The sequence below is a fragment of the Hetaerina americana genome, unplaced genomic scaffold, assembly GCF_022747635.1.
Source record: "Hetaerina americana unplaced genomic scaffold, ioHetAmer1.1.p SCAF_62, whole genome shotgun sequence".
NCBI lineage: Eukaryota > Metazoa > Arthropoda > Insecta > Odonata > Calopterygidae > Hetaerina > Hetaerina americana.
The window spans coordinates 560,916-568,979 of NW_027287228.1; positions in this window are offsets into that span (position 1 = coordinate 560,916).

Genomic DNA, 8,064 nt, shown 5'->3' on the forward strand with positions numbered 1-8,064 from the left:
TACCTCCTGGTTGTGTTCTATATTCCTCTCGATTAATAATCTCATTACTGCAATGGCATCACGCGTACCTCTCCCCTTCCTAAACCCAAACTGATCATCCCCTATACCTATATATATATATATATATATATATATATATATATATATATATATATATATATAACGATTGTACGGAAAAACTCATACGAGCGGCACAATAATTGGCTGACACAACATAACACAAATAGAAAAGAATAGACACATATAAAAGAACACTTACTCGGTAAATTGTTCGAGCTTTCGGCCCTCTCAGGGGCCTTCTTCAAGAGAGACTCTCTTGAAGAAGGCCCCTGAGAGGGCCGAAAGCTCGAACAATTTACCGTGTAAGTGTTCTTTTATATGTGTCTATTCTTTTCTATTTGTGTTATGTTGTGTCAGCCAATTATATATATATATATATATATATATATATATATATATATATATATATATATATATATATATATATATATATATGTAATTTTTCAGGTACCAGATATCCCAGGGAAACCTGCGCAGGGAAAGGACCTGGCCCCCCTACCCTGATGCGTGGCTTTCCCTGCGCCGGTTATGGTATCCCAGGAAGACCTGGTACCCGAAAAATCACATGGCCTGGGTCGAGCTATGTCGAACTGGGCATGAGCTGGGTCGAACTGTGCGAAACTCGGGAAGACGGTAACTGAGACCCTCCATATGATCAAGCAGGCTTATGGGGACACTGCCTTAAGCCAATCCACAGTATTTGAGTGGCACAAGTTGTTTAAAGAGGGTAGGGAGCTCGTTGAAGACGACCATCGCTCCGGACGGCCGTCGACGGCAAGAACCGACACGAATGTGGACAGAGTGAGGACACTGCTGAACACAGACCGACGCTTAACCAGTGAAGAAATTGCAGACCAGTTGGGTCTGTCTGCATCCAACGTCCAACGCATTATTTCACAGGATTTGGCCATGCGCAAGGTGTGCGCCAAGATGGTGCCGAAAATTCTGCCAAGGCGCGCTCGTCGTCAGAGAGCTCCTGGCCAAATACGGCGATGCCACGTTGCCGCACCCGCCCTATTCTCCCGATCTGGCACCACCGGACTTCTTCTTCTTCCCCCTGATGAAAAGACAGCTCAAGGGACGACGTTTTGACTCGATAAAGGCCGTTCAAGAGGCTTCGACGAGGGTCATCAACGGCATCCCCAATGAAAATTTCCAGCGGGTGTATGGGGAATGGGAGCAACGTTATACTAAGTGTGTAGCAGCTCAAGGAGCATACTTTGAAGATTATTAAGTCGATGTAAGTATATCGTCATTAAATTCTTGTAAAAAAATCGGTCCTACCATTTTGGGTGCCACCCTGTCTGTATATACATATTTTTATATATAGTGTAAATTATGTATATAGACGCAGTGTGAGGATATGGAAAGTTTGCAGAGGAAGGGTGAAATTGGTGCGCTGTACAGGAAAGTTAAATCTTTATCGGGAAGTAAGAAAGGAAGATCTATGCTAACAATTAGAGATTTGGCGGGTGAGATAATAGTTGACGCAGGAAAGATCCAAGAGAGATGGAAGGAGTATATAGAAGAACTGTATAGTAAAGAACTCAGACCAACAAAGTTAGACATTGAAAAAGAAAATGACGTAGAGGAAGACAGCTTAGGTCCAGGCATACTAGACAATGAGATAGAAAGGGCATTAAGGGAGATGAAACTAAATAAGGCCGTGGGGGTAGATAACATTCCTGTGGAACTTTTAAAATGCTTAGGAAAATGTGGAAGGAAGAGGCTATATGGGCTGATTCGCAGTATTTATGAGGAAAGAATCTGGCCGGAAGACTTAGTGAAATCAGTTTTAGTTCCTATTACGAAAAAGGTAAAGGCTACATCATGTGGGGACTACAGGACAATTAGTTTGATATCCCACGGAGCTAAAGTTGTTCCCAGTATCATAAACAAAAGGATAGAGAGTAGAGCAAATGATTACTCAGGGGATGATCAGTTTGGGTTTAGGAGGGGGAGTTTAGGAGGGGGAGTTCGGTAGTGTTTTGGACCAACACGGTGAAGAATTTGCGCTAGGCAAAGAGGCTTTCACAGGGAGAAGGGAGTTGATGACAGGGACTTTGAGTAAGGATGTTAAGAAAAGACTCGTCGAAACTTTGACATGGAGCGTGGCTATGTACGGCGCGGAAACGTGGTCATTGAAGCAGGAGGATAGACGTAGATTGGAGGCTTTTGAAATTTTGATATGGAGAAGAATAAAGTTAAAATGGACCGAGAAGAAAACAAATGAGGAAGTACTTGGTATGGTGGGCGAAGAGAGGGGTTTGCTGGGATAAATCCTTTGGAGGCAAGAAAGGTGGATGAAGGGGGTATTGACCGGCAGCGGGATGTTGAAGACTGTGATAGAGGGGACAATGTTAGGCAAACGAGGAAAGGGAAGGAACAGGACAGGGATGTTGGACGGGATGAAGGGAGTAATCAGAGATGAAGAGGGACCTGATATAAGGTAGGTTTGCTGGGTTTTGTGTTTTTTAGGAATCACAATGTTTTATTTAGTTGCTGTGTCCATCCAAAAATATACCTTAACCGGTAGATTACCTTAAATATATATATATATATATATATATATATATATATATATATATATATATATGTATATATATTTTTTTTATATTACATATATATGTATAAATATAAAATATATGATGACGTGCGTCGGGGACAAAACCAATTTTGTTTTATGATGATGGGCCACTTCTCCCACCTACTTCTGTCTCTTCCCACCCCTCCCTCCCTCCCTCCCGGTGTCTCCTGGAGTCCCAAGCCTGGAGGAGGAGGGGAAAGGCGCAATTGGAAGCTGGGGGAAAAAAATAACACTGTCGGGAGAAGAGTTCCGGAGAGATGGGAATTTTTTTCCCTTCCGCCGTCCCGTTCGCCACCCCCCCTCTCCTCTCCTCCTCCTTCCCCTTAATCGAAATCTCCTCCCCGGGTAAACCCCGAAATTCGTAAACACCGAAAGGCATCGCTTATAAGGTCGTTGGGAGGAATTTCGGGATTCCTTCCGTTTCTTTCCCTCTTTCTGCTCGCTCTTCCCCTCTGTCATTCTTCATTTGTTTCTCACGTCGTCCCTCCCCCCATTACGTATTCCGCATTAGCGCTGGCCCTCCTGAAAGGACGCCTGTTGTTGCCGCTGCCAGGGTGTAAATACAGCAAGAGGGGGAGGCAAAGGGGGGGGGGGTTGAGGGGATGTTTGAAAGGAGGAAAAAAGAATAAAATACCATTGTAGGGGCGAGGGGGGAGGGTAATGAACATTTTTCAGCGAGGATTGGCAAAAATGGTCGATTACGTGACTGCCTTCGCCCTCCCCCACCCCTCTGCCCTCCCCCCCTTCCCCTCACTGCCTCCGTTGACACGACGAGCACGACCGTCATGACCTCTGGTGGGAAAAAGAGAGAGAGAGGGAGAAAAAAGATTCCGAGAAATAAAGGGGGCGGGTAAACAAAATCGAGTCGGTCCTACCCCATTCCGTCACGACCACATGGGACGGAGAGATGATGTCCGAGAGAGAGAGAAAACTGTTCCCCCCTCCCCTTCTCCGACCCCCGCGCCCCCCCCACTCCATCTCTTCGAGCGTACGGCGCCAACTGTGCAAACCGGAGTTTGGCAATTGGCGTCGCTTTCTGGGAGACGCGCGGAGCACACAGCCCACGTTCTTCCAATAAAGGCCCTCTCGAGAAATAATACTGCGTCTCGTATGTTAATTCCGCCTCCGGGTCTGAGTGGTGAGCAAACGGAGCGGGGCAGGAGGAGTCCGGTCGCTCGCCCCACCACCGTCCTCCCAAACAGAAGAGGAAGAAGGGGGTGACCGCTTCGGTGGGACACGACGCATTCTCACTCTCGGAGGAGGGAGGGACGGTCCCCGTTGCTCGTCCGAGGACGTATCAACAATAAAGAGACGGGAGGAGGAGACGGGATCAGCAGCGCCCCTTCCCTTAGAATAACTAAACCTCACCGATGATGATGAATCCAAGGCGCTTTTGAACTCCGATTCTGATAATAACGCCGCCGCGCGTACAGGCACGTGCGCCTACGCCCCTGCGATTGAACAGCGTTATCCAGAAATCGATTCAAGATTCTCGTCGTCGAAAGTGTCTATTAAATTAGTCGAGCTGACATTGTTTGACAGGATGTGAAGACAGCGATTCCTTGGTTTTTCTTTTCTTTTTTTTAAATTCAGAATCCCTAAATCTTAACAGTTTCAGGCTTAACTTTGTACAATTCCTTCATGATGAGGGTAAAAAAAGAAATTTGCACTTTCATGGAAAGATTGAATACCTCACACAACCACGGTTTCGACGCTGCGCAGCATCATGTCATGACCGTGGTCGTGTGAGGTATTCAATCTTTGCGTGAATGTGAAAAGTTTCTTTTTCTACTCTCATCCCGAAAACTTGTTCCGCAATTCCCCCAAACCATGACTGCGAGCCAGCAGAAAGAGTATAAGCGATTGCCGCACCTGGAACACTCCATTTTGCTTATTTTGAATCTCATGCCTGTCAAAATCGTTGCCATGGATACGACTGGGACCAATCATAACCAAGTTATAAAAAAAAGGAAACAGCTCTAATTACAAAATAAATGAAAGGAGAAGCCAAATGTTTCGTAAGTTTTTATACGTTCAATATCACATTCCTCGATAATTTAATTATTGACGCAGAGAAAATGTCTTTTCTGATAGACTCCATTTTGTTTACTTGGGATTTTACATATACTGACGTCGTTGCCATGGATTTGAGTGGGAGCAATCATAACAACGTAAAAAATAAAAGGTTTCATTGATGAAGAAACAGATCTATTTTCCATAAGTGAGACAAAGAAACCGACATTTTGGGAAGCATATATTAGCTTAATATTCATGACTAGGGCGCCACAGCTGATATTATTTCGCGACGTACTTGGCCGTTTTTTTAAGACGCTAAGACCCTCGGATGCCTCGACTGATTGAAGTTCTATCGGTTGTCCTCGTGGAAAATTTCATTTTGACAGGTTGTATGAATGAACTGAAAAAGTAAGACAGAGTGGTTAATTCGATGTAGTTGTGTCTAATTTACGGACGTGGAATACGCTGAATCGGATCCACGAGAGGAGGCGGCAATCAAACGTTTAGACGAGGTTTGCGGAAAATCCGCTGCGCTCGTTCAAAGTTGTTTCGGCAGAATCAAGACAGGTGTCAGTAGTGGGAAACCTTCTCTTATAACACGTAAAATAAACAAACGAAGAAGGTGCTATCGAAAGATGGCAAAGAGAATACGGTAATACAGAATCAATCGCAAAGAAACCTCGACTATAAAATGTATCCGCAAATGAATTTGAAGGACTACAAAATCAAGAAAATTAAATTTTACAGGACTATATAGTGAATTCATTAAAAAATAGAATCTTCTAGGGCAAGTTATAAGGGATGAGTCAGCTAAGATGATTTTGCGCAACAGGGAATCGGTTTGTGGGTATATTGTGTGAGGCAGAAGATGTGGGGGGAACGGGGGAATGGTTGAGGGGGAAACCCGGCGTCAGCCTACTCTCAAAATGAGGGACACCCTTGGATACACGCTTTTAACACCCATCCGAGGGACAACATACTTACACCACTCCCCTTGGCACCCCAGTACGGCCAAGGATACATACCCAGAGTATCCTACTTAAATGATTGTTATTATTAATATATAGTATACGAGAAACATGGAATCGTGCAAGCCACCGCTAGGGTGAGTGGCAGGGTTTGATTATATACCAGACTATTTTTGACAGAAAATATTTCCCACCCTAATGGGATAGGACGTTATCCTGATCCCTTCTCGTTCGTGGAAAATATTACATCTTCAATCTATCTATTCTAAATATGGTACCGGAAAAATGATTTACGTTAGTATGATGAATTTCAAACTAGGTTTATAACAGGAGGGCACAGAGACAGCGAACTCCATTTTGTGGGTGACGGCGCTCGGCACTTATAGGCCAACCTATTCACATTTAACGCCTTGTATTTACACCTTTTTTCAATGGTGTAGCGTGTAGACCAGAAACTGCCTCAATTGCGCAACCAACCTCCTCGCTGGCTGAAGTCTGTCTCCATTAAGAAGACACGCTGGCGCACCTCCGCCCTCCCGTCACACCTCCGCCCTCCCGTCACACCTCCGCCCTCCCGTCACACCTCCGCCCTCCCGTCACACCTCCGCCCTCCCGTCACACCTCCGCCCTCCCGTCACACCTCCGCCCTCCCGTCGCACCTCCGCCCTCCCGTCGCACCTCCGCCCTCCCGTCACACCTCCGCCCTCCCGTCACACCTCCGCCCTCCCGTCACACCTCCGCCCTCCCGTCACACCTCCGCCCTCCCGTCACACCTCCGCCCTCCCGTCACACCTCCGCCCTCCCGTCACACCTCCGCCCTCCCGTCACACCTCCGCCCTCCCGTCACACCTCCGCCCTCCCGTCACACCTCCGCCCTCCCGTCACACCTCCGCCCTCCCGTCACACCTCCGCCCTCCCGTCACACCTCCGCCCTCCCGTCACACCTCCGCCCTCCCGTCACACCTCCGCCCTCCCGTCGCACCTCCGCCCTCCCGTCGCACCTCCGCCCTCCCGTCACACCTCCGCCCTCCCGTCACACCTCCGCCCTCCCGTCACACCTCCGCCCTCCCGTCACACCTCCGCCCTCCCGTCACACCTCCGCCCTCCCGTCACACCTCCGCCCTCCCGTCACACCTCCGCCCTCCCGTCACACCTCCGCCCTCCCGTCACACCTCCGCCCTCCCGTCACACCTCCGCCCTCCCGTCACACCTCCGCCCTCCCGTCACACCTCCGCCCTCCCGTCACACCTCCGCCCTCCCGTCACACCTCCGCCCTCCCGTCACACCTCCGCCCTCCCGTCACACCTCCGCCCTCCCGTCACACCTCCGCCCTCCCGTCACACCTCCGCCCTCCCGTCACACCTCCGCCCTCCCGTCACACCTCCGCCCTCCCGTCTTGTTTCATACGCCAAAGGAAAAATCCGGCCGTTGGGCTTCCGAAATCCATCAACGCTCTCCTCCCAGGGACAATGTTTGCATTAAATATGTTAATTTCATCAAAGGGTCTATATTTACTCATCCTCGAGCGTAATGCCTTCTCAAACAATTAGCGGATCTAAACGCCTTGGGAATTCTTCTTCCTTCCTCCGTATGCGCCGCGTTTCGACACACTCCATTATCACTCCGCCCAAGAAAGCTCATGATAATTAAAGAGTCATCACTCACGGCCGAAGGGGTGGCTCACTCTGTTTGCCCCCCCCCCCCCCCCCGAGGGGAGGAGATTACGCCACCACGCTCAAACCGCAATGACGCCCCCTTCCCCCCTAAAACCGTAGTTACCGCTGCTGTGAGAGGGCAATGCTAAGAGAACGCTACCAAGTTAAGTGTTGTATTCGGCGAAGTACTTCCTTCATTTTTAAGTTCTTTTGGTTGGAGACAAAAACTCGAAAGCTTTCTAGGTATCAACAATCTTTTCTAGAATGAACTTGAAACTTATTTTTGAAACGTCGGTTCTCCCGAGTGTACGTAACTCCATCGCGAACAGCCAATGGGGGGAATTTTCGGCCATTAATACGCATTCGTCGTCTCTTTGACGATCGCGACTGCGGCGGAGAATCGCCGTCGGACATAAATAAAAATAAAAGGCCCGCGGCACCAAGGACATTTTTCCCCATTTGACGCGACACGCCGGGGAAACACTCATCGACTGCCCTGACCTTGGTTTTCTGGGTGAAACACAGATAAGGGTACTATGTGAGCAACCAACAAAAAAATCAGGATTTATTAGACGATTACTGGGTGGATGTGATGAAAAGGTCAAAAGGAGATGTAATCTGTCGCTGGTTAAGACTCAATTACTGAATATGCTGCAAGGGACAATATGGGCTCCTCACATGAAGTTGGATTAATGAGCCGAATTGGATCGCGTGCAGCATAAAAGGAGCCAGATTTGTAAAACGTCGTTATGATAAACTTAATAGCATATCCAAAACA